Source organism: Oryctolagus cuniculus, chromosome 17 (genome assembly GCF_964237555.1).
Source record: "Oryctolagus cuniculus chromosome 17, mOryCun1.1, whole genome shotgun sequence".
Classification (NCBI taxonomy): domain Eukaryota; kingdom Metazoa; phylum Chordata; class Mammalia; order Lagomorpha; family Leporidae; genus Oryctolagus; species Oryctolagus cuniculus.
The window spans coordinates 67,490,340-67,517,369 of record NC_091448.1 but is presented as its reverse complement, the minus strand read 5'-3'; the positions used below and the strand labels follow the sequence as shown (position 1 = coordinate 67,517,369).

General features: G+C 43.5%; 1 long non-coding RNA gene across 1 annotated transcript; it reads right to left on the bottom strand.

Annotated features, from left to right (window-relative positions):
* Window positions 1–12,210: 12,210 nt before the first annotated feature.
* Window positions 12,211–25,681, bottom strand: LOC138846339 (uncharacterized). Its single transcript, XR_011383827.1, has 5 exons — window positions 25,516–25,681; window positions 24,189–24,264; window positions 21,850–21,903; window positions 20,395–20,501; window positions 12,211–13,323 (listed from the first exon to the last, which is right to left on the bottom strand). It is a non-coding gene; the product is annotated as an uncharacterized lncRNA (long non-coding RNA).
* Between the last annotated feature and the right edge of the window lie 1,349 nt (window positions 25,682–27,030).

Here is a 27,030-nt window from a genome sequence, read left to right as displayed (position 1 = left end):
CACCAGCATGGGAGACCAGGAGGAAGCACCTGGCTCCTGGCTTTGGATCGGCATAATTCCAGCTGCAGCAGCCATTTGGGGGAGAACCAATGTAAGAAAGATTTTTTCTCTGTCTCTCTAACTCTATCTGTCATAGAAAGAGTGAGAAAGGTAGGGAGGGAGGGAGGGAGGGAGGGAGAGAGAGAGAGAGAGGGGGGGGGGGGAGAGAATGTATATATTGAATGTGGAAGAGTTTCCCTTCAAATAATGTAAGTATTAGGACAAAATTTTCTGCTGGAAATCACATCTTATCCAACAGGGACGCATGTAACGGAGAAAGCTTATAAATATTAATAGTGTTAAAAAAGCATTTGTCACAAATCTATCATACATCAGAGAATTCAGATGGGGATTTCTTTTTTTTAACTTTTATTTAATAAATATACATTTCCAAAGTACAACTTTTGGATTATAGTGGCTTTTGTCCCACATAACCTCACTCCCACCTTCAACAATCGAACCTCCCACTCCCTCTCCCATCCCATTCACATCAAGATTCATTTTCAATTATCTATATACAGATAAATTTAGTATATACTAAGTAAAGATTTCAACAGTTTGCACCCACAGAGAAACACAAAGTATAAAGTACTGTTTGAGTACTAGTTATGCCATTAATTCACATAGTACAACACATTAAGGACAGAGATCTTACATGGGGAGTAAGTGCACAGTGACTCCTGTTGTTGATTTAACAACTGACACTCATAAATAGATGTCAGTAATCAACCGAGAATCTTGTCATGAGCTACCATGGCTATGGAAGCCTCTTGAGTTCACCAACTCTGGTCTTTTTTAGACAAGGCCATAGTCAAATTATAGGTTCTCTCCTCCCTTCAGAGAAAGGTACCTCCTTCTTTGATGGCTCATACTTTCTGCTGGGATCTCACAGAGATCTTTCATTTAGGTCACTTTTTTTTTTGCCACAGTGTCTTGGCTTTCCATGCCTGAAATACTCTCATGGACTTTTCAACCAGATATGAATGCCTTAAGGGCTGATTCTGAGGCCAGAGTGCTGTTTAGCAGGACATCTACCATTCTATGAGTCTGCTGTGTATCCTACTTCCCATGTTTTATGGTTCCCTCCTTTTTAATTCTATCAGTATTAGCAGACACTATTGTTTATATGATCCCTTTGACTCTTAGACCTATCATTACGATCAATTATGAACTAAAAGTGATCACTTTGACTAGTGAGATGGCATTGGTACATGCCACCTTGATGGAATTAAATTTGAATCCCCTGGCATGTTTCTAACTATACCATTAGAGGTAAGTCCAGTTGAGCATGTGCCAAACTGTACCTGTACTCCCTCTCTTATTCCCACTCATATTTAACAGGGTCACTCTTCAGTTAAACTTAAACACCTAAGAATAATTGTGTGTTAAATAAAGAGTTCAACTAATGGTATCCAGTACAATAAAAAAAAAAAAACCAAAAGTAATAAAGTAGTAAGATTTCCCTCGAAAGTCAGGACAAGTGATGATCAAGTCATTGTTTCTCATAGTGTCCATGTCACTTCAACAGGTTTCCTTTTTGGTGCTCGGTTGTCACCGATAAGGGAGAACATATGATATTTGTCCCTTTGGAATTGGCTTATTTCACTCAGCATGATGTTTTCCAGATTCCTCCATTTTGTTGCAAATGACTGGATTTCACTGTTTTTGACTGTTGTATAGTATTGTATAGAGTACATGTCCCATAATTTCTTTATCCAGTCTACTGTTGATGGGCATTTGGGTTGGTTCCAGGTCTTAGCTATTATGAATTGAGCTGCAATAAATATTAAGGTGTATATAGCTTTTTTGTTTGCCAATTTCATTTCCTTTGGGTAAATTCCAAGGAGTGGGATGGCTGGGTTGAATGGTAGGGTTATATTCAGGTTTCTGAGGAATCTCCAGACTGACTTCCATAGTGGCTTGACCAGTTTGCCTTCCCACCAAAAGTGGGTTAGTGTCCTTCTTTCCCCACATCCTCTCCAGCATCTGTTGTTGGTAGATTTCTGAATGTGAGCCATTCTCACCGGGGTGAGGTGAAACTTCTTCTTGCCCAATGGGTTTGGCTATAACTTCCAGTACTATATTGAATAGCAATGGTGAAAGTGGGCATCCCTGTCTAGTGTAATGAATGTGGAAGACATTTTCTGGGAATTCAGGCTTGTATGAATATAGAATTCACAACAGGTCATATTGTTTGAATGCTGTAAGTATGAACATTCCATTAGTCAGAAATTAGACATCAACAGACTTCAGAGAATTCATAAAGTGAAAAATCAATGTAATGAATGTGAAAAAAATCCTTCTGCTATAAGTCAGTCTTCTATTCACACGAAGAGGCTCAGAAGTGAGAAAACTTGCAAAAAAAGAAAAGTTTTATACGACCAGTCACCTCTAGATGGTAAACTGATAACTCACACAAAGGCATATGAATGTAATGGAATTGGGAGTACCTTTACTGTAAAGCAAATTTCCAGAAAACAAGATTACATTTACAGAAAAGTCTCTGAAACTGTGAAGTGTCTGGAGGAATTGTTTTTTTGGAATCACACCTCAGCAAGTGTGATGAATTGCCATGAAGACTGGTTAACCATTCTTGAGAGATTCTTTCTCTTATACTACCTTCATTTTTTAGTTTCCCATTATTATAAATGGAACCAGACAAATGAACTGTGTTTTCATGTATAAAGTTTGCTGACAAATATTCAACACTTGCAGCAGTTGATACAACAGTTATTTCAACAGTTTTTTGAAATGCCGTCTTAATCAATTATAAATTTATTTGTTGTACATTAGTTTTGATGTCTGTCCATGATTTTTGCCCAACATTATTGTAGTGCAAACGAGTGATGTTGATATAGGGTAAGTTAGATAGTTTAAGTTCATGATCTGGAAGCCACACTTTACCCACCCTATGCTCCTATATCCATCTACCTGTCAGTCAGATAACCCCTTCTCCAGGAAATATTTCTCCTTACCCAGAACATGGAGGTGGTACCCTGTGCTTTCTAATCACCTATAAGTTTGGGTAAAGAGGAGGTGGGATCTTCTCCTGGAGCAACAGCCAGCAGGGCATGAAAATCACTTTCATCTTCTCTGGCCCACTCTCCAAAGAAAGTCCTCATGTGCCTCTGTATTTTCTTCACTCAGAACTCAATTTCCACAATATTGCTAAGCTCTCACCTAAATACGTGTTTTTATCATGGAAACTATGAATATTATGTTTGAAAAAATTTACATATGTGCTTATGTTGAAGACTTTGAAATGAGTTAGCGTGGGTTTACCATGTAACCCTGGCTATAATCACAAGTGCCAATAAAGTCACTCATGTCACTCAGCTCCATCACTTTCTAATTCATGACCCTGGACTGCCTCTCTGAGCCTGTTGGATCTCCCCTCCTGCTCAGTTAGGCCTCAAATTAACTAGTTACACACTGCTGAGAGATGGAATCATCACAAAAATGTGGAGATAGCATGGACCATAACTGGAAACAATCCTTGGTCCAATGTAGGCTTTGTTCCTAGTCTGCCCCATGAGATCTAGCCACTACCTCCACACCCACTGTCTGCATCACTCATGGAGAAGCAGGGTTCTTCATGGGGACACAAAACATGATACCTTATCATATTCCTAGGACACACCATTGACAGTTCATATTCTACAACTGGTGGATCACATCCCTTTCAAAATTCTGACCTATATACTCCTTTACTTTTTTTCCCACTAGGTTATATGAATCTACCTCCAGTACCTACACCCCCTCAGACTATTATCAGTGGAGGAGACCAGCACAACACATCCTCTTATTCAGTATATATGGGAGAACTCATGTCAATGCGAGGTAAAAGTTGCTGCCTTTCTCAAACACTGATCTTGCTAGAGGCTTTGTTTTGGCTGTACCCTGGTAAGGTTAATTGCAATCAGAGGTTTCTCTTTTTTTCTGCAAGACTCCTATATGTTAGCATTAATAGGGTATGATTCCTGTTATAGGGTTGGAGCTCCCATTACCCACCACTATCGTCTCAGACAGGATGTGGCCAAAGACTGCTCAGCGGCTTTTTAGAGATTTTTTTTGTTTTGTTTTACTGTTCAATAATACATGTCAGGAATTCCCACAAGAGATTGCTTTTGCAGACAGCTAAGCTATGTGCTAGAGATGGTTATCTACATATGCTTAGGTGTCTCAAGGAATAACCCTATTACTGCAATTTCCTGATTTTATGATGTAAAAACAAAGTAGAGCTGGGAATCAGGGTTCACTTGGGACAGGATTCCAGTCAAGTTTGCACGTGTAATAAGTTCTGTGTCTTTTTTCCCAAATATCTCATGTGTGACTTCATTTTATTTGGTCTCTTTTCTGTAACATTTGGTTTCCTGACCAGGAAGTTGAATGAGCTGGCCCATTGTGCCATTTGTACAGGGGACAAATAGATCAGAGGTGACCACTGCAGGACAGATGACTAGACACCATTTCCAATACTTTTGGAGAGATTCCTCCCTATGCAAAAGCTTGCTGTCACCCTGACCACTGCTGCTCATTCAGACTCACAGAGACTTGGGGCATTTGGACCTGGAAACACCAAATGAGATAAGAATCACCCGTCACCAGAGTCTAAGACATGCCTGACCCTATGGGTGGATGGCAGACTCTCCAAGAAATATTTATTTTAGGTTTCAAGATGGGACTCACCTTTAGAGGGAGGGAATGTTTTACACTCTGAAAGGTGTTTGAATGTATGGCTGCTTTTGCATGCATTGGCAGTTTGAATCTGTTGTCCCCAGTAGAAGCTATGAGTTATGAGTGGGCCTGAAACTGAAGTTCTCTGGTGATCCTCATATGGTCAAGGGTAGTTGGAGTCACATTCTGACATTGCTACAGTGAATTAGCACCTAAATTCCAATAAGGAATGTGCTCAAATAGGCATCTGGCTGATCTTTATTGGAGGCACAACTCCCTTGTTTATCCTGTGTCTACAATCATAGTGTGGTTGCATAATGGATGGGTCCCTTTCTGTGTTAGACATGTTAAAACATTTTAAAACAGGTTTAGTGAGGATTATGGAATCAAACCAATCTGTGCTACACTTAGAACCTTGTGTGGGTTTGAGTGGCCCACTTTCAGTATTGGCTGGCCCTCAGAGGGAATGAAACATGTTGCCATAGATCAAATAGTCTGAAGAGTCCTTACAGAACATCTCAGATACCCATATCAATTTCCCTAGATCAAATCATGGCTGTCCATGGCTTCTTTTGGTCTGGGATCCAAAACATTCTCACTCTGACTCTAGGAAAACCCTCACCAAAGATTTTCCAGGGCAAAACAATGGAGGACAAAGTCCTGCCACACTCTTACCAATTTCAGTATCCATGCTCCACTAGCAGGGCTTGTGGACACCTAGCCACCCCCAGATCTGTCCGAAGCAATTCTACCTCCTATGGCTCCATGTCTCCCAACTCCCAGTAAATCAATGTCTCTGGGCATCACAGAACAACCTTCTACTAGCCCTACAGATACCATTGAGAAAGACAAGGGCACCCCCTGTCATTGAAGCAGATGGCAATGTTCAGCCAGCAGCTGTCATGATCTACAATCAGGTATTCAACACTACCAACCTTTTAAATTGAAAACATCATATACCCTCTTCCTTGGAGTAACTGCAGGCACTTTAATTTTATTTGAGACCATTTTCCAAACCCATCATCTAACATAGAGGGACTGTCGCCAACACCCCCGACCCTGTTCAATACTGAAGAGAGATGGAGAATTCTCAAGGCCCACAAATGGACTCAAAAACAGTACCCAGCTTGGACATTCCATCCTGACACATAGGTCCCCCAGGTTGTTCCTAGCCAGGCTCCATACTGGAAACTTTACCAGCCAGAAGAAATAGTCCTCCTAGACCACTACTGAGAGATACTCTTGAGGGGTCTCTGGGTGGCATCCAGAAAGCTCACCACACAGCCAAAATTATAACTGTCATCCAGAAGAGTAATGAGGCACCAGAAGATTTTTATGAGTGGCTAGTTGAGGCATTCAGATTTATTTCCCTTTCAACCCTGAAGCCCCAGAAAATGAACAGAAGGTCAGCAGCACTTTTGTGCTCAAAGTGCGCCTGACATTCATCAAAAGCTCCAGAAACTCAAGGGCTTTGCAGGCATGAATGCTACTCAGTTTCTGGAAGTGGCAAGCAAGGTCTATGTTAACTGAGACCAGAATTATGATCCGAGGCAGGTGGCACTTAGCCTGCTACACCCCTCTCCAAGTACCAGAACTCTGTTGCCCTGCACCTATAGTAGCAGGGAGGATCAGAGCAGGGGCCCATTGTGTATCTTTAGTGCTGAGGCTTGTCATGTCTGGTACTCTCATGTTCTGGCCATTGCAGTGTTTGACACAGTACGAGGCACTTGGCAATTTACATGAGATTTGAGTGGGGATTCATTATACTAACTTTAACACAAAATGAGAAGGCTTAAAAGTTGTTACAAAATTGTGCTGGTGGAAAATGACTGGTAGGAGGAGGAGGCTCATGGGGACTTGGTACCTTGTCCAAAAGGTGACAACAGTGGCTCATCTGGGTCTATAGCACACTTGGTACAGACATGTCTTCTTCAATCATGGCTTGGAAAAATCAGAGTATCCAGCAATAGCAGTTTTAGATTATTTGTGAGTAGTGAGGGTTTGAGGATGCCGACCCTGGATGCTCTTGACAGGGGGAACTTAACTGTAACAGGGCTGGCAGAGCTCCATCATGTCACTGTTGTCTACCACCTCTCCCTCCATGTTCTGTAGCAGTTAGAAGCCACCAGTGTGTCCAGGGTCTGACTGAACTGGTGTTCTTTCTCTAGGCAGAAGGCACCATCAGCAGAGTGGGAGGATTCTGGATCCAGATATGTGGGAATAGCACTTTTTATGCCCTGCTGATGTGGGACAGCCATCCCCATGTGTGTAGCCCTGATCTCCTATCTTCTGCTGAGACTGATGACAGTTGATCCCTTAGTGCTGCCTATTGTGTGCTGAGACTGCGGTGACTGTTCCTCGCCACCGCTGGAGAATTAGGCAGGCTGCCCACAGCATACCTTGACCGAGGAGGGGAAGTATGCCACCCACCACTCAGCCTTCCCCAAACCTGGGGGACAATCAGGCATGGTGTGGAGCCCAGTCGAAGCAGGGTCTCACTTTATTGTAAAAGGGAGGTGTATATATAGCTGAGGTACAGAGCAGATGGTACAGAGCAGATGAGCAGATGCGGGCAAGGGGTGGGGTGTTGAGATGCAAAAGTGTCTTAGCCACTCCTATTATACCACCTTAATGATCCTTAAGCAGAAGCACCCTGGGGCTGGGGTGTTTGCTACCAGGGATTTGAAACTTAAAGACAGATTTTCAAATTTGAGGCAGGCTCAGGAAGTTCCTCTAGGCCTCTCCGGATTCAGCCTCCCCCACACTGAGACTGTGTAAATTTCTCCCATTCCTTAATATGACCCTGTGGGGGTGAGTGAGCATGTACACTTGGTGTGTCTGTGTTTGGATCATGGGTCTTTGGGCAGTCAGCACTGACCGCAGTATTGGGCAATGGGCCTGCAATGAATGCACCAGACAGATGAATCCTGTGAGTGTGGCAATTTAACTGGTGGCCACCCAATGCCAATTGGGTGAGAAGCTGCCTCTTTGTGGACCAGGGAGGTGAGACGTGGACTTTTTCTATTTAGCTCTCCCTCTGACACTTCTATTGGCTAAGTCACCCTTCCAGGTGTCTAGCTCCTGTCATCCACCTGTCTTTAAGGCTGTCTGTGCCTCTGACCAGATGGATAGGAGCTCTGTAAGGGGAAGTGTATAGTGATTCTCTGGAGCTGTGTGATGTTGAGAGATTTTTCTGCCAACTTCAAAGAGGGCTGGCCTCTGACAGCTGGTGGCTGTGGAGTTTCAAATGATGAGCTGAGGCACAGCCCTCTTCCTTTGGAGAGAGTTGCTGGATAGCTCCAACCAGTGCTTTTTATTATTTAATCTAGTGTTCAACTAGTAACATAACAATTAGGAATGCACAGCCAGACTAATCACTGTAGAAAAATAACAAGCAGGCACAAACAAGAGAGATAAGTATCGTCTGACATATGTAGAGCTTTTTGGGGGTGAGAGAATGCAAGATTCTCTCCATCTCTCTCTATCTCTGTCTCTCTCTCTTCCCACAACCATGCCTCTAAAATAATTAAGGGCCAGAGCTTGGTACAGTGGGTTAAGTCACTATCTGCATTGCTGGAACCCCATATGGATGTCCATCCAATCCTGTACAGCTCCCTGATTATGCACCTAGGAAAGTGGCAGAGAATGGCCTGTGTCTTTGAGCCCCTGCAACTATATGGGAGACCTAGAGGAAGTTCCTGTTCCTGGCTCTTGGTTCAGCCTGGCTCAGCCTCACCTATTGCAACCTTTTGGGGAGTGAACAATTACATAATCATCTCTCTCTCTCTCTCTCTCTCTGACTTCCAAATAAATAAGTAAATATTTTTAAAAGGCCACAAATGTTTTGCATTTGTTTGATGTTGCTTTTACTTTCTTTTTGTTATGGATGTATTTTATTTGTAAAGCAGAGCTGAGAGAGAGAGAAGAGCAGAGCAGAGCAGATAAAAGAAGCAAAGCTTGGAGAAGAGAGGGGAGGGGAGGGAAGGAAGGGAAGAAGAGAAGAGGTTAGGATTAGAAGTGAGGGAGTAGGCACCCAAACCAGTTCTCATAGAGGATACCAGCATCACAGACAGCAGCTTAACCCATTGTGCCACAATGCCAGTGCTTTGATGTTGTGTTTTCTTAACTGGAATCCATGAGTATCATTTTCTTTATGGACCGCCATAAAAATGTTTCTATGTTTTGTTTTATTGAATATAAAATGTATTCTATTAATATAGAAATAATTATTTTAAAGTCTTGACTTATCTCACATGTATTGATTTTGTGATATTCTCCATTATAATCGTAATCATTCCAATCAAATTCATAGAGACAAATTTGACCATTACAAACAATATTTTGTGGCCATTTACATTTCAAGCATCCTGTCTTACTGACAATTTGTCTTATGATTAACTGTTTTTATAGAATAAAAATTTATTATCCTATCAAGTTTAGAGTTTTTGCCTTATAAACCACTTTTCCTAAATGACTTCATATTTTTTAAAAGTATTCATGCTGCCTACTGCTTTTGTCATTTATTTTTCCTGAAAACTATGGATAAGAGTGACAATTGAAAACCAGAAAGATTGTGAATGGGAGAGAGGAGGCTTGTATTTGGGGATTTAAACCATGGAAATGGCCTCATGAATAATGGACAACCTTACTGTGTTAATCAAGTTAAACTACGTTCCATAATCTGTATATATGAAAAACATGAAACTTGCATACCTTAAATACAGTTGAAAATCCCAAGTTTCCAGAAGAATTAGTTATTTAGCCTAGATTATTACTTCAGCACCAGTGGTCATTAAATGGAAAGTCATTGAATAAAATTTACACCTAAATTAACACAATAAGGTCTTGTACCTAAATACCATTATTTCTAGAGTGGCTTTCAGGGCACAGAAGTTTTAATCATTATGATACCCAATTTTCTAATAATGTGCTATAAGTGTTTGGCTCTGGATAGTTAAAGATAAATATTTTTCTGTTGTAGAATTTCATAGCTGGAAGATACACTGAATGACCAGATGTAACGTCAAAATAATCTGGGGTTGGGCTGGCGCCACGGCTCACTTGGCTAATCCTTCACCTGCGTTGCCAGTACCCTGGTTCTATTCCCAGTTGGGGTGCCAGATTCTGTCCTAGTTGTTCCACTTTCAGTCCAGGTCTTTGCTGTGGCCCAGGAAGGTAGTAAAGGATGGCTCAAGTGCTTGGGCCCTGCATCCACATGGAAGACCAGGAGGAAGCACCTGGCTACTGGCTTTGGATTGGCACAGCGTGCTGGCCATAGCAGCCATTTGTGGGGTGAACCAATGGAAAAGGAAGACCTTTCTCTCTGTCTCTCTCTCTCCCAACTCTGCCTGTCCAAAAAAAAAAAAAAAAAATATCTGGGGTTGGTGTTAAGCCACTGCTCGCAATGCAGGTATCCCATATCTGAGTGTCAGTTTGAGTTCTAGATCATCTGTTTCCAATACAACTCCCTAGTAATGTTCCCAGAAAGGTAGAAGATGGCCCATATGGTTGAGCTCCTGCCACCCATGTGGGAGACCTGGATGGAGCTCCATAATCCTGGCTTTGACCTGGAGAAATGCTAGCCATTGTGGCCATTTGGGTAGTCAGTTAGCAGATGGAAGAGAGATTTCTCTCTTGTTCTGTCTTTCCATTTAAAATTTATCATACTTCATAAGTGTGTTAGTATATTTGTGTCCTTTAAACCACATTAAAGACATGGCTATTATTTTACAGAAAAAAGAATAAAATTTGTAAATGCCGTTTTCGAGTGGAATTTTTTTTTCCACTCCATTTTCTTTCTTTCTTTTTTTTTTTTTTTTTTTTTGACAGGCAGAGTGGACAGTGAGAGAGAGAGACAGAGAGAAAGGTCTTCCTTTTGCCGTTGGTTCACCCTCCAATGGCCGCCGTGGCCAGCGCGCTGCGGCCGGCGCACTGCGCTGATCCAATGGCAGGAGCCAGGAGCCAGGTGCTTTTCCTGGTCTCCCATGGGGTGCAGGGCCCAAGCACCTGAGCCATCCTCCACTGCACTCCCTGGCCACAGCAGAGGGCTGGCCTGGAAGAGCGGCAACCGGGACAGAATCCGGCGCCCCGACCGGGACTAGAACCCGGTGTGCCGGCGCCGCTAGGCGAAGGATTAGCCTAGTGAGCCACGGCACCAGCCATCGAGTGGAATTTTAAAAAAGATTCTCATTTAGCACATCTGTGTGAGAGATGCTTTATGTTTTCAAATTTTTCTTTCTGTAGTTTCAGATAATGTGAAAACCCTCGTTCCCATGCATTTTCCTCATCAGTGGCTAGTATAAGTTTTTAATGTTATGGGGTGATTTTATTAAACACATTACACTGTACAAGCATATTTTGCATTTACAGTGTATTTTATTTCTAGATTTTCAGCATGTATTCTGTTCCATTGCTTCAGCTTGCTTCTGTGTTGTCACCATTGCTGAATAATGTTGTCTAACTCTGTACATTCTTAGTTTCCTCTCAAATCTGTTTGATTTATGTTCATTCTTATATTACCTTCCTTTATGTACCACTCTTGTATTACCTATTTAATTTAATTTTTTCTTCTCTAATTCATTTTTACTGAATTCTAATTCTTTTTCTTTTGGGTATTTACATAGTAATCCAATTATTATTCATACTTGAATTGTTCTGATTATGACAAATTTGTTCTTTTTCAATCTAATATTTTATTTATGTCAGATCATTTTAATGCTATATATATTTTTGTTGTTGTTTAGTAATAATGTCTTTCATGTGTCTTCACTTTGCTTTTTTATTCTCTGTTGCTCTGTGTGTGAATTGCAACTGTGCCTATTCCATGTTCATGTTGGAGCACAATGGCTCTATGCTGTTTTATGGGGAGGCTTCTGTGTAGGTTGTTAGGAGACAGGCAGGGAAGAATCTTCTGGCATCATATTTTAAAGTTTCGTATGAGCTTATGAATTGTACTAAAACATGGCTCTTCTCTATTTTCTGGAAGCTTCCTTTCTGCTATTTTTTCATCATATGTTAGAACTTTCTCTTTACCTTGATTTTAGTTTTGCCAACATTCACATTGGATTCTCCTCCCAGTGGAGCTTCCTCATTGTAGATCTCTGCTCGGAAACAAGTGCATGTGCTTATGACTTTTGTGAGTTACTTCTTCCTAGGCCCCACCAGCATCAATGAACCTTACAGAAAACCTGCTACTCTTTAACACATCTTAGCTGATTTCAGCTTTTCTCTTAAAGGCATCCCATCAAATTTCTCCTCAGGACGAAGACTTCACTTTTCTTGGAAATTTTGGATCTTGGATACTTCTTACTTTAAAAAAAAAAAAAAAAGAATTGTGGTTATGTGTATTGGCCATATACATATTTAGTCCCTTTAGGGATCTATTTACTGACATAGAAAAACCACTTTGAAATAATGATCTTGATACCACCCTCCACATATTCTACTATGGCCCCAGCCTCATCAGGTTTTCCTTCATGGGAAATAAACTAAAAATTCAGGCAGGGGCTCATGGTTTATTAATAAAATAATGCCTTCAAAGACTCAGTGGGCCTTGTGGCACTTTGGCTCCAAAGAGTACCTTGTTACAAGTCATTTTCATGACAGACACAAGCCATCTTTTTATTACTTCTCTCCTGGTCATGATACTTCATCTCAAATTAATGGAAATGCCCTTAGCACAGTGGAAAAATGATAGTAAGAAATATTTCCTTCAATGTGGTCTTTAAACTAGAGCACACTATTTTCTTTAAAATTCTTACTCAGTTTTTATATCAAAGTCTCATGAAATTGATTGCTTCATGCTTGGGGTTTGAAAGCAAATTTTCCCATCCTAGAAATCATCACATTGCTGAACACTATTTTTTTTACTATTATTTAATGGAATCATCTGCTTTCACACTATTTCTATCTACTAAATAAAAATTTTACCAAATATTTGACCCTGCATAGAAAAATCTTTTTGTTTTAATCCTCTGAAATTAGTTTCCTTATTAATCATCACGTTTCAAGACTTGTTTTGTCTTTGCTAACCTTTCTTTTCAAGGTATTCATTCATGATATTCTTTGCTGGACAGGGGAAAGGAGGTCCTGTGTGGGTAATAAGTCACATCTGGAATATCAGAGACATGGTAACATCAAAGTATGCACGTTCTACAAACCACTAGAAGAGTAGCTGATTTGATGTGCAACAGATTAACACACCATTTGGGATGTCACATACAACTGCAGAGTGCTGAGGATAAGTCCCACCTCTGCTTCTCCTCCATTTTCATACCAATTCTAGTGGGAGGCAGATGATGACCATACTCGGCCTCCCCTCGTGGTCATCGCGTTTCCCTTTTTTCTCTCTGGTCTTTTCCTTCTCTGCCTCTTCTCATCTTTCTCGCTGGGGCGCTCTGCGGTGTGACACGGACGAATCCTCTTCCTCACCGGGCCCGCGCCTTTCTTCTTCTGCCCACGGTGCTCCATTTCTCTCTGGCCGCCGCCGATACTGCTGCACAGCTGTTGTCGGTGCCTCGCTTTTTCCCCGACGTCATTCCTGCAGCTTATGGCCCAGGCCGCCTTGGGTCTTTCTGCTCAAGGTTACCACATCCCTCTTTAAAAATTCTGCCGAGAAAGAGAAGATGCTTTACCCGACTCTTTGTTGCTCTTTCAAATAAACAAATATAAAAATATTTTAAGGGTTCATAAAATTAAATTAAATATATGATTTTATTTTGGTGCAGTAACAATTTGGAATTCATAAAATGCATTTTTAGCTTACACACTTTCCATATATTAAAAAAATGTCTTTTTTGCCAAAAAACTATACCAAAGTAAACTCATACTTTTAAGTCTCTTTCCATGTACTTTCCAAATCTCCCCATGCTTCACCCACTGCAATGTAGGGCAGCCACAACTGATGTTCCCATCCAGGCAGTAGACTTACATTCTGAATATTTATGGAGCCTGAAATAAATTTTGATGCAATTTTAATTTAGAACTAGAGTGAAAAGTTTAGAATACAGTGAGAGTGGACATGAGTTTTAAGTACTCTTTTTCTTTCTTTTTTTTGTGTGTGTACATTTTTTTTAACTTTTATTTAATGAATATAAATTTCCAAAGTACGGCTTATGGATTACAATGGCTTCCCCCCCATAACGTCCCTCCCACCCACAACCCTCCCCTTTCCCACTCCCTCTCCCCTTCCATTCACATCAAGATTCATTTTCGATTCTCTTTATATACAGAAGATCAGTTTAGCAAACATTAAGTAAAGATTTCAACAGTTTGCTCCCACACAGAAACATAAAGTGAAAAATAATAGATGATTTTTTAAATGATGATGAAATCAGATCAGACCTATTGTCATGTTTAATCCCAGTGAGAGTCAAGTTGGGAATTGATAATTTCTTTTTTTTTCTTTTTTTTTTTTTTTTTACAGAAGATCAGTTTAGTATACATTAAGTAAAGATTTCAACAGTTTGCACCCACATAGAAACACAAAGTGAAATATACTGTTTGAGTACTCGTTATAGCATTAAGTCTCAATGTACAGCACATTAAGGACAGAGATCCTACATGAGGAGTAAGTGCACAGTGACTCCTGTTGTTGACTTTACCAATTGACACTCCTGTCTATGGCATCAGTAATCTCCCTATGCTCCAGTCATGAGTTTCCAAGGCTATGGAAGCCCCTTGAGTTCTCCGACTCTTATCTTGTTTAGACAAGGTCATAGTCAAAGTGGAGGTTCTCCCCTCCCTTCAGAGAAAGGTACCTCCTTCTTTGAAGACCTGTTCTTTCCACTGGGATCTCACTCTCACAGAGATCTTTCATTTAGGTTTTGTTTTTTTGTTGTTGTTGTTGTGTTTTTTTTGTTTGTTTGTTTGTTTGTTTTTTTTGCCAGAGTGTCTTGGCTTTCCATGCCTGAAATACTCTCATGGGCTTTTCAGCCAGATCCGAATGCCTTTAGGGCTGATTCTGAGGCCAGAGTGCTGTTTAGGACATCTGCCATTCTATGAGTCTGCTGAGTATCTTGCTTCCCATGTTGGATCACTCTCCCCTTTATTTATTCTATCGGTTAGTATTAGCAGGCACTAGACTTGTTTATGTGCTCCCTTTGACTCTTAGTCCTTTCATTATGATCAATGTGAACTGAAATTGATCACTTAGACTAGTGAGATGGCATTGGTACATGCCACCTTGATGGGATTGAATTGGAGTCCCCTGGTATGTTTCTAACTCTACCATTTGGGGCAAGTCAGCTTGAGCATGTCCCAAATTGTACATCTTATGTTTAACAGGGATCACATTTCAGTTTAATTTCAACACTTAAGAATAACTGTGTATTAATTACAGAATTAAACCAGTCATATTAAGTAGAACAGACAAAAAAAACTACTAAAGAGGGATAATGTATTAATTGTTCATTAACAGTGAGGGCTATGCTGATCAAGTCACCGTTTCCCATAGTGTCCATTTCACTTCAACAGGTTTCCTTTTTGGTGTTCAGTCAGTTGTCACCGATCAGGGAGAACATATGGTATTTGTCCCTTTGGGACTGGCTTATTTCTCTAAGCATGATGTGTTCCAGATTCCTCCATTTTGTTGCAAATGACTGGATTTCATTGTTTCTTACTGCGGTATAGTATTCTAAAGAGTACATATCCCATAATTTCTTTATCCAGTCTACCGTTGATGGGCATTTAGGTTGGTTCCAGGTCTTGGCTATTGTGAATTGTGCTGCAATAAACATTAGGGTGCAGACCGCTGTTTTGTTTGCCAATTTAAATTCCTTTGGTAAATTCCAAGGAGTGGGATGGCTGGGTGGAACGGTAGGGCTATATTCAGGTTTCTGAGGAATCTCCAGACTGATTTCCATAGTGGCTTGACCAGTTTGCATTCCCACCAACAGTGGGTTAGTGTCCCTTTTTCCCCACATCCTCGCCAGCATCTGTTGTTGGTAGATTTCTGAATGTGAGCCATTCTAACCAGGGTGAGGTGAAACCTCATTGTGGTTTTGATTTGCATTTCCCTGATTGCTAGTGAGCTTGAACATTTTTTCATGTGCCTGTTGGCCATTTGGATGTTCTCTTTTGAAAAATGTCTATTGAGGTCCTTGGCCCATCTCTTAAGTGGGTTGTTTGTTTTGTTTTTGTGGAGTTTCTTGATCTCTTTGTAGATTCTGGTTACTCACCCTTTATCTGTTGCATAGTTTGCAAATATTTTTTCCCATTCTGTCGGTTGTCTCTTCACTCTCCTGACTGTTTCTTTTGCAGTACAGAAACTTCTCAATTTGATGCAATCCCAATAGTTGATTTTGGCTTTGACTGCCTGTGCCTCCTGGGTCTTTCCCAGAAATTCTTTGCCTGTGCCAATATCTTGAAGGGTTTCTCCAATGTTCTCTAATAACTTGATGGTGTCAGGTCGTAGATTTAGGTCCTTCAGTCTCCCACTGGGTTGCCAAAGTTATGGAATTGTAGCGTCTCTGGAGAGTACTCACATGAATTCCGTGAGTTCTCTCCCCCACCGTCTCTTTTTTCACAGTCTCAGTTCAGTAGCACCACGAATTTACTAGGTCTTAATCTCCTGTTAATTTGCCCCGCCCAGAGTCAGGTTTTTCTGCTAGGCTCAGGGCTGGTGCAGACCTGAGGTTGCTCTGCTTATGACGTATGTCCAAGATGGCGCCTGCTCTTTGTCTTGATCGCCCTTGAGAGGTGAGAAGAGAGAGAGAAACCCGTGTCCGTACCAGTCACCTTTTTTTTCTCTCTCTCTCTCTTCCAGTTAGCCTGGTGAACTTCCCCCCCAGGGGTCGTTCCCTCTAGTCTCCTCTCTTCACTTGCCTGCCGGTGTCTTGGACTATTGAGGTTCGGCTCACCTCGCGTTCCAGTGATGGTGTGTTGAGTCTGCCGCTGGTGTCCCGAACTGTGGGCTCCCATGCTCTCCACGCAGGTCCACTGTGAATCACGCATTCCGGAAGAGTTTCTTCTGCTGTTTCCTCCCCTACTCTTCCTCGAACCTGCAGTATCTCCACTTTTATTAAACTGTCTCTCCCCGGACTATCAGTGTGCTCCCTTCCTATTACGCCATCTTGCCTCCTCCCTATCCAACTGAATCTTTTTAAAACCCTTGGAATATGAAACTTGAGTTCTCATTTCTTACATGTAAAACACATCAGATATTCCATGAAGTACATGCCTTGACCAATCCCTGTAACTAATAGCTCAATGAAGATTCGATCTTCCTAAGTGTCTTCTAATAACATTCTTACGTTTTCTGAGAGTCAAGATATGAATTTACACTCAGGCTATGTAAACTAAACAGGACTTCAGCAGCGAACAGAAATTACACATCAAGTATACACATACCGAAAAGTAAACAGTACAAAGAGATGAACTTTACTGTAATTATTTCTAGAAAGAGAAAATTATCAGCATGTCTATTTCTCAAGGGGGGAAGAGAGGGAAGGAGTAAGGAGAGGTCAGGGCAAAGGGGCCATGGAGAGAGGGGACAGTTAGTTCTCTGAAGGTACTTAGCTCACTGGCCAGGCACAGGATAAGAGGTCAGCAAATGACCATGTATGGTACATCCGTACGTTGGAGTGAGTCCTCTATAAGGACATAAACAGTATGGTCAGAACCAAGAAAAACACATCAGGTATCATTAAGGCCATGGTAGGTTTGTTTGGAAGATCTACTGGAATCAAATCATTTTACCAGTGGACCTCAGAATACCGGAGTCATGTAAAGTATAGAAAACTGATATCTAAACTATAAAGTGATTTGCCTGTCATTACAACATAAGGACTGCCATGACAGAGATGATCTCCTTAATAAAACTTAATAAAAAACTCACGATTCAACTGTGCTGCTCAGTAACTTATAGCAAGTCCTTTTGAGCAGAAACACATAAAGTCATTTAAGAATAATTACTGCTAGCGATTTGGACTGTACATTAAGAGCTCTGTGTTGTGGAAAGAAGCAGCCATCAAAGAAGGATGTACTTTTCTCTGACGGGAGGAGAGAACTTCCACTTTGCTCATGGTCTTGTCTAGATACTAATGGGGACTGTGGATTCAAATGCCTTCCACAGCCATGGCAGCTCATGGCAAGAGTCTTGGGTGGTCACTGACATCATACATAAGAATGTGTGACAACAGGAGTCACTGTGCACTAACTTCCCATGCAGGACCTCTGTCCTCACTGAGTTGTATTAGGAGAGTTAACTGTAAAACTTGTTCTCCAATAGTTTTTTTAAAATATTGTGTGTATGTGAGTGTGCAAATTGTTACAATCTTTGCATAATATAGAGTTGGTCTTCTGTGTATAAAGTTAACCAAAAACAAATCTTAATGGAGAATAGGACTGGGAATGGGAGAGAGAGGAGGAGGTGCAGTGGAAGTGGGGGTGGGAAGGCAGGTATGGTGAGAACAATCACTATATTCCCAAAGTTGTACTTATGAAATTTGTACTTACTAAATAAAAGTTTTTTTAAAAAAAGTTCTGTGTTTTAGTTATAAATACTATAAAGAGTGGTAAATGATATATAAATGTAAAATTCTAATATATTTAAGATATATACACATTTATTAAATATTCCACATAAAATACTGCAGAATATATATATATCTTTTTCATTATCTTTTGCAGATAATTTGATTCTATAGAAATTAACTGAATTCCAGTTAGAATGGTTATGTGGTGAAATTTAACCTAAATCTTAAGACTACATTTGCAAATCAAAGATAGGTTTCTGGGGCTTGGCATTGTGGCAGAGTGGGTTAAGCAGCCCTGTGCAATGCCAGCAAACCACCTGGGCATCGGTTCCAGTCCTGGTTGCTCCACCTCTGATTCAGCTCCCTTCTATTGTGCCTGGGAAAGCAGTGGAAGGTGGCTCAAGTCTATGTGCCCCTGCACCCTTGTGAAAGACCCAGAGTGCCAGGCTCCTGGCTATGACCTGGCCTAGCCCCCACCCATGTGGCCATTAGGAGAACAAACAAGCGAATATACAATCTCTTCATCTTTGTCTCTCTGAAACTCTGCCTTTCAATTAACCAAATTTTTTTAAAGATATATTTATTTATTTAAAAGTCAGAGTTACACAGAGAGAGGAGAAGAAGAAAGAGAGAGAGAGGTCTTCCATCCGATGGTTCACTCCCCAATCGGCTCCAACAGCCAGAGCTGTGCCAATCTGAAGCCAGGAGCTTCTTCCGGGTCTCCCACAGGGGTGCAGGAGCTCAAAGACTTGGGCCATCTTCCACTGCATTCCCAGGCCACAGCAAAGAGCTGGATGGGAAGTGGAACAGCCGGGTCTTGAACTGGTGCCCATGTGGGATGCCAGTGCTTCAGGCCAGTGCGTTAATCTGCTGCGCCACAGTGCCTGCCCCAAATAAATATTTTTTTAAATAGGTTCTTATAAAATTCTCAAAGTCAGATTTGAACAAAGGGTACTTCCTAAGCTGGGGCTCTGCTTACACATTGGCTTGTAACAGAAAAGGTATTGGCATTCCCGCCAGCACAGGCAGCACTGGGAGGAAGAAGCGTGCAAGCCGAGAGCAGGAACCTCGAGGTCGACAGCAGTGGAGATGTATGACGACAAGATTCGTTAAGGTCACCACTTCTCTAACTTTATGGATGCCACCTGAGGCTTCAGAGTGGGGTTCAAGATACCCACACAGGAAGGGGTGTCCAAAAAGCTTATGAAGATGCATATTATGAACAAAACGGTGCATGGACTCCCAAGGCGTCTCGCACCCAAGTAAGCTTATCTTTTCCTTTCATTTGCCCACAAACCATCAAAAGCCCTCCCTTGCCCAAGGACTTCCTGTTTAGGCAGGTACTGGTATTTGTTCCTTTGTTTTATCTCATTAGAGCGAGAAAGGCCAAGCTGTGTCCTCTGTGACACTGGCCTGGGTCTCCTGGCCCCTCCTTCCCGGTGCTCTCCTCAGCCTGATGGTGATGCCTCAGGGAGGTGGCCTGGGAAACCATCCGCTGAACTGTCATTCGGAAGTGGTTTACCTGGGTGATGCCTCCAACTATCACTCCCCATCAACTCCCCCCACACACTCCACCTTCCTCTCAATGTTTCTGTGTGTGGTAAATACAGGGGAAAGTGGACGTTTGATCCTGTGGAACAAGGAACCCTATTCTCCGTCTCCACCTGTGCTTACTTAGGTTAACACAGGACCAACCCGATTAAAAACAGAAACAAAACTGGGAAGATCTCCCTGTTGGCCTGAGTGCAAGAATTCACAACGCATTACCGGCACAGGATAGGTCCTGGAAGGTGCTGAGAATGGCCACAGTGTCTGTTCCTGAAATGCATTCCTGCCCAGAAGCCTGGGGGACAGCAAGTGACCGTTCCCCCCACTCCTGCAGGTCACCCTGTGATATGCTGCATTCCGTTCACATTCTACAGTCAGCACCCACATTCTATCAGGCCCTCCAGACTTCACCCCCTTTAAAGATAACACAAGGTTCTGCAGGTTGGGCAAATAAAAACACTCAAGAAAGTATACGTAACAGCTCCACCTACGACCATTAATGGTACAACGAAGTCCCTTCTCTTGGTTAGAGATGCAGCTTGTCCCCCAAATGACAGCAGTGGGATGTACACAGTCTAAAACAGAAGAGCGAGAGGTGCAGCATTGCGAGCTCAGCTCAGTGGCTGGGCTCCGCGTGGGAGCACCTACCACATACCGTCAGGAATGCCTAAGCAACGAACAATCTCACAGCATTACTTGCCCTCCCTTGATGTAGTCAAGGAAAGAAACTTCCGTTTCTACCAAGAAGGAGAGTAACGTTACCTGGAAAAGAAACCCAGAATTAGCTCTAGCAGAACTAACTGTAACCCCGAAGGACATTTTTCCCCTAAATGACACAGAGAAAACCCTACTTCCTAGCATTTGGAAAAAGCACTAAATACATGATAGTTTATTAAAATCTGCTAGGACTGACTGCTCTTACGTTGAAAATTAGCAGAAGAGACTGGACCAGAAAAGAAGAAAAAATTAACTCCTTTCTATGACCAGTTTTCTCGCTTTGAAGAACAGCTTGAAAATTGTCTAAGAGGACACTGTGCTCCTTCTGATTTTAGATCAAAGGGGAGATGAAAGGGCGCTGGAAAATGGTTCAAACTGAAAACCCAGAGTCAGTGAGCCACCCTGCAGAGGGAGGGGCCCGACGCTTCTGACTCAGCTCTGTGCACGATCATCTTCCCTGCGGGTGTCCTGCCTCTCGGGAATCCTTACACAGGAATGCAGAGAAAACTCAGATTTTGCCTCTCCAACGGAAAGTTAATCTCAGGGGGAAAATTTCAGTATTTTTTTACTCAATAAGAAGATTTCTTTTTTTTAACACTATTTTCAGATACATTCATCTTTGCACCCTACTGCACTGATTTAGCGCAGCATCCATTCCCACAGTTGTAACGCTTAATGCTTTATCAACAAGCACCTTCACACCCCGTAAAATAAATCTACTTAACAGTTAAGGGAAACATTAAGGGTATAGTCTTTCTACCTTTTTTAAAAAATTTTTATTTGACAGATAGAGTTAGAGAGAGAGACAGAGACAAAGGTCTTCCTTCCGTTGTTCACCCCCCACCACAATGGCAGCAACAGCCGGAGCTACGCTGATCTGAAGCCAGAAGTCAGGCACTTCTTGCTGGTCTCCCATGTGGTGCAGGGCCCAAGCACTTGGGCCATCCTCCATTGCCCTCCCAGGCCACAGCAGAGAGCTGGACTGGAAGAGGAGCAACCAGAACTAGAACCTGGTGCCCATATGGGATGCCTGCACCACAGGCAGAGGATTATCCAAGTGAGCCATGGCGCCGGCCCCAGGTCTTTCTAAATATGACTTGAACTTTTCCATGTCTGCCTGATTCTCTGTACTCTGACTCCACTGAAGAACACATGAGCTTCCCTCCAGGAACTCAGCCCACAGGAGGACCTGCAGGAAGCCAGGCCACCAGCCCCAGCGGGTGTGCTCCCCTGTGATCACTCCCTAGGCAGGCGACTCCTGTGTCATGTTCACAGTGCAATCCTATGTGAAACAAAGCCCCAGTCTTACTTGTTTCCAGCCTGATTTAAAATGTCCACTTGGGCTTTATTCATTAATTTTAATGTTTAATGGGTAACACAAAAATTGACTTACTGTTCCAGAATTCGTACACTTTTTCTTTTTTCCTTTCTTTTTGGGATTCACCACCTAAAAAAACAGATGAAACAATTCAAACCCGTTAGGTAATTTTGAAGACGGTAGTTTAATCGGCTGCCTTGGCGTCTGGTGCAGGTATTGCTTTACAAATGCTTTGAGGACTCCTGGCCAGTTATCTGGGCACTGCTTCTCTGCACACTTGCTGGGGAGCCTCGGGAAAGAGAGCTTCGTTTGTCAGAGGTACTCTCCTCACTCACCTGATGCACTGAGCATCTTTCACCATCTGCTTCTTGGGAACAGGTTGTTAACATCCAAGGTCCACAATAATTATTATCACTTTCTAGAAAATTTAAAGTGATGCATATCTAGGAAATGTAGCTTGTTAGAATTAAATACCCTAACACAACAGATCACCCAACGTGTGAATATCTAAGAGGTTTACCAACCTATCAATTGCTTCATCATGTTAATAATTTCCACGGAATGCCCATACTACCTAGTAGGTAGTCTATTTTATTGACACAAGACTGATTTTTTTGACCATTGGTTTTGTGAAGAAGTATCAATGCAGGATCAATGCACTCCTACATTTGAACAAAACTGAAGGCACCAAGGAACAAGAAAGAAGAGTGCCACCTGTCAATCTCACAGGATCAATAAAATACAGTAGTGCCTTAAGAGGCTCTGCCAGCTCTTCTCAACCCACAGCATGGGGACAGCACTTGACCGGGAAAGAAAGATGAAAGACTTTATGAGTAAGTACTATTTGAGCCAGAATTTATTAACGTAAACCAGGGTTCCAATAAAAATGAAATGAACAAAGACAGCAGTCTAGAAAGGGTTTGACTGAAACAGAGGTCACAGACAAACAGATTCAAAATGAGTCTGAAATAGTGAGTGGGAGCCATGTTGAGGAGATCCTAAATATCAGAGCGCAGGGTTGGGACGCTCTTCAACTGAGGTTTCAACCAGAGCACGGTCTACTCAGTCGACAGCACAGAGATCCACGCAGAGAAACTGGAGACAACAGTCAGGATTCTATTTCTAACCACCTATGAAGAGGTAACGAGGCACTGGATAAAGCAGTGCCAGGAAGCCTGGCTCCCAAGGAGAACTCAGAAAACAGATTAAACTGGATTAGGACCACCACTACAGAGGGCCTATGTCAGCTGTACTTCATATGTCTGCCTCTCCCATTACACACTGACATTTTCTAGTCATCTTTGTATCCCCAGAGGGATACACAAAATATGGACTATGGAAGACATTTAGTAATTTTTACAAGTGTACAAATTAGTGTGTGGAATACTTAGTGCAGTAAGAAGGTGGTAGGTGAAGGAGACTCCTTCACTTTTGACTTAAAAGAGGCCAATTTTAATGTCCACTCGGCAGAGAAAGGTTATTATTCTTGACGAAACACTAATAATAATATTTTCCTTTGACCCCCACAAGTATTAAATTATAGGAACACAGCAATACCACAGCTCAAGGATGAACAGTGCTAAAGTATGCCAGGTGTCCCAACACATGCTTGCTGATCAACTAGTGGAGTGCTTTAAGGCAGAAGTAACTACTGTGGACTTGCTTTAATAAATGGATTTTTTTAAGATTTATTTATTTCAAAGGCAGAGACATACAAAGTGAGGAAGAGACGGAAAAAGAGATCTATTCACTAGTTCGTTCCCTAAGCCAGGAGCCAGGAACTCCATCCTGGTCTCCCATATGGGAAGTGGGCCCAAGTATTTCAGCCATCCTCTACTGCATTCCAGGCCCATTAGCAGGGAAGTGGATCAGAAGATCAGCAGGGACTTCACTGGCATTCCAAATAAGGGTGCCAGAGGTGTCACAAGCAGCAGCTCAATCCAGCGCCACACTGCAGGCCCCAGCATGATTTCTTATTGACTGTGCATGGCCTTGTCACTCCCTCTAGTTGGCACGTGAAAGAGAGCGAAGGCACTCTGCAGATCACAGGCCACTGTGCAGTGCCACTGATCACAACTGAAGCACATTCTCTTTTCTTATTAGGGAAGTTTTGGTGGGCAAGTTGGTAGGAAGACAAAATATAAAAGATGAAGCTTAAAAAATTAACATATCCATACTTAATTTTTAAAGTTTCCCATGCAAAAATTCAAGATCACTCCAGATTTAAAAGGCCTTGGGACTTGAAGAGAAATAATACCATTTAGTCTAAGAAACAAGTTGGCTAAAGGAATTTAAATATTCTTAAAATCATATATTGTTGCTAAGTTACCTGTGGCACTTATCCTTATCCTTTGCAAAATCCATTTTTTAAGACATAGAGTTACTGGAAGTGATTAAAATAAAATGCTTCTCACCTCGTATACATTGAATTGGGACTGCCCTCTAGAAAGTTCCCGGTAGCTTGTTGTAAATTCTCCAATGATATCGTGACTAAAAGGAAAAAAGTATACATTAAGTCTAGTGATCATGGAAAAAGCTTGCTATTATTATGCATGTAATAATTAGTAACTCTAAGAGACGGATCTATCATTGTCCTCTAATTCAAAATCATGTATATACAAGTCTTATTTTTATTAATATTCAGATGTGTAGTCCACCAAAATTCATTTTTACATAGGTATATTAGTATTAAGATCTGCAATCTCAGAAATATTGTTATTAAAATAATTATTTAACAGGATGAAAATGGGAGACACTCAAATTTATTCATCAATGAAGTAATCAAAAACATACAGAAATCTTCAAACTTTCCTGTGGCTGGGGGTAATAAGACACCACTACAGAAAGAAATGACATGCTAGCGTGTCTAACAGTCACCAATCTGCTCTTTAATGACAGCAATTAACAAGTGTTTTACTAGCACCAACCTGGTAATTCTAAACGTCATCACTACTTCTCGGGGGCCTTCTCAGTTTAGTGAGGAGGGGAAAGAAGTGAGTAACATGGGTGAGTTCTCACTGAGGCTGACCCACGCTTGCACAAAATAAACGTTCAGCACTCAGCCGCAGGGAGAGGACTTCTATTCTACTCCTCTGGAGTCAACGTAATGCCCAATACTATGCTGAACACACAACGCTCTCTCCCTTTCTCTCTCTCTCTCTCTCCGCCAGGCTGGCAGGGTGGAAGAGGGCGCCCCACCACCCCCCAGCACCCCGCCCCACCACGACCCCCTCTACAGCTCGGCTGAGTCGCCTCGCCAAGAGCGAGTCTTGCAACCCGGGGCATTTTCTGGGGAGACGCCCAGTCTGAGGGCTGCTGGAACTGACGGGGAGGGACAGGCGTCCGGGACGGCCGGGTGAGCGGGTCCTGGCGGGGTGGGGGGCAGGGCCGCGAGGCTGGCAGGGTGGAAGCGGGCGCTCAGCGTAGCACCACCTCGAGGGGACAGGGAGGGCCGGCCCGGATGGCTAGGGCCGCTGGAAGTCTCGCAAGAGTACGAGCTGGGCCCCAGGGGCGCCTCCTGGCAGGGCATCCCGCTGCCCAGCGGAGGCCTGGCGACCAGGATGCCGGACCCGTCTCGTGAGCTGGCCCCGCTGCCCGGCCCAGGCGCGACGCCAACAGATGCTGCGGGGCTGGAGGCGGGGGACCCTCAGCCGGTAGCGGCCCGCGCGGTCCGCACCAGCCTCGACAGCCGCCGCCGTCGCCCACCCCGGCGCTGGCCGCTCGCCGCTCGCGGGGCCTTACCGAGGCACTGCCCCACCGGCGTGCTGAACGGATTCCCCAGCAGGAACTCCATCTTGCACGGAAAGCGCGGCGGCGGACTGGGCGTCCAGTCTGCCCGCCCAGGTCTCCGCCGTCCCCAGCCGCGGTCCCGACCTGACTGACACTTGCCCCCGCCCCACCCTCAGGAACGCCGAGCCCGGGCCCTTGGCCACGCCCCCTTGTCGCGTCTCTATTGGGCAACGCCTACAGAGCCCTCATCCGATTGGCCTTCGCCTCTACCTCAGTGAAGCTCCCACCCACCCCGCGGCGTCCGATTGGCCGGAGAGCGAGCTAGGTCGCTGGAGTCCCCGTCAGGCGTAGCGGCACCTCCCCTGGCCCGCCTCCGAAAGAGAGGCTTTGCGTGTTGATTCGTCCATATGTCGGTAAGCTAGAGAATCCTTAGTATTATTGGATAAAAGACGAGTCAATCACTTAAATAGGGGCAAGGAGAGGAGGTGGATCTACGAAGATCCCCGCCCACAGAAAGTGTTGATTGGGTAAACGTTTGTTTTCTCTAAGCCTGGTTGGTGTGGTAGGATTTCCCCGCCCCGAGAACTGATCACGTGATGCGTCCACTTTCACCCAGGATGTCTACCTCTTAACTTCCCCTTAGCGACCGAGCGGCGGCGCTTGGTTCCCTAGCAACCGGGGGACGCTGTTGCTGCACAGACCCAGCCCGGAAGCCGGCGCCTGAGAGAAGAGGAGAGGAGACCCGGGGCCGACAGCGGGGAGAGAGGTCGGTCCACTAGTGTGCTCCCCAGATAACCTCAAAAGCCCAGGTCTCCCGCGTGGGCGGTGGGGCCGCGAGCACTTGAGCCGGCACCCGCCCCTTCCCAGGTGTGCATTGTTAGCAGGAAGCGGGAGCCAGGAGCTCCCGGGACTCGAACCCCGGCACCCCAGCACGAGAGATTTTGTGGGTGCCCCAGCGGTGTCCTAAGGGCTGCCGAATCCCACGCCCACCTCTGCGAAGTGAGCTCACGGCTCCTGGGTCAGCCACCTCACGCTGGCTTCAGCCGGCCACAACACTTAGTCTTGGGCTTTCTGTGGGTGAGGAAGGAGAGGGTAAGGGCGCAGGGCCAGAAAAGATTTTTTTTTTTTTTTAAGATTTATTTTATTTCTTTGAAAGACAGAGTTAGAGGTAGAGCCAGAGAGAGGTCTCCCCTTCACTGGCCCACTCCCCAAATGACCACAACAGCCAGAGCTGCACCAATCCGAAGCCAGGAGCCAGGAGCTTCTTCCAGGTCTCCCACACGGGTGCAGGGGCCCAAGGACTTGGGCCAGTTTCCACTGCTGTCCCAGGCCGTAGCAGAGAGCTGGATTAGAAGAGGAGCAGCCGGGACTAGAACTGGCGTCCATATGAGATGCTGGCACATCAGGCCAGGGCATTAACCCGCTGCGCCACAGCGCCAGCCCCTTAAACCTTTCCATACACAGTGTGCTTGCTCTCCTGTCTGCTGATCATTCCTCCAGGTTCCGGCTGTCATCGTCAACCTCTGC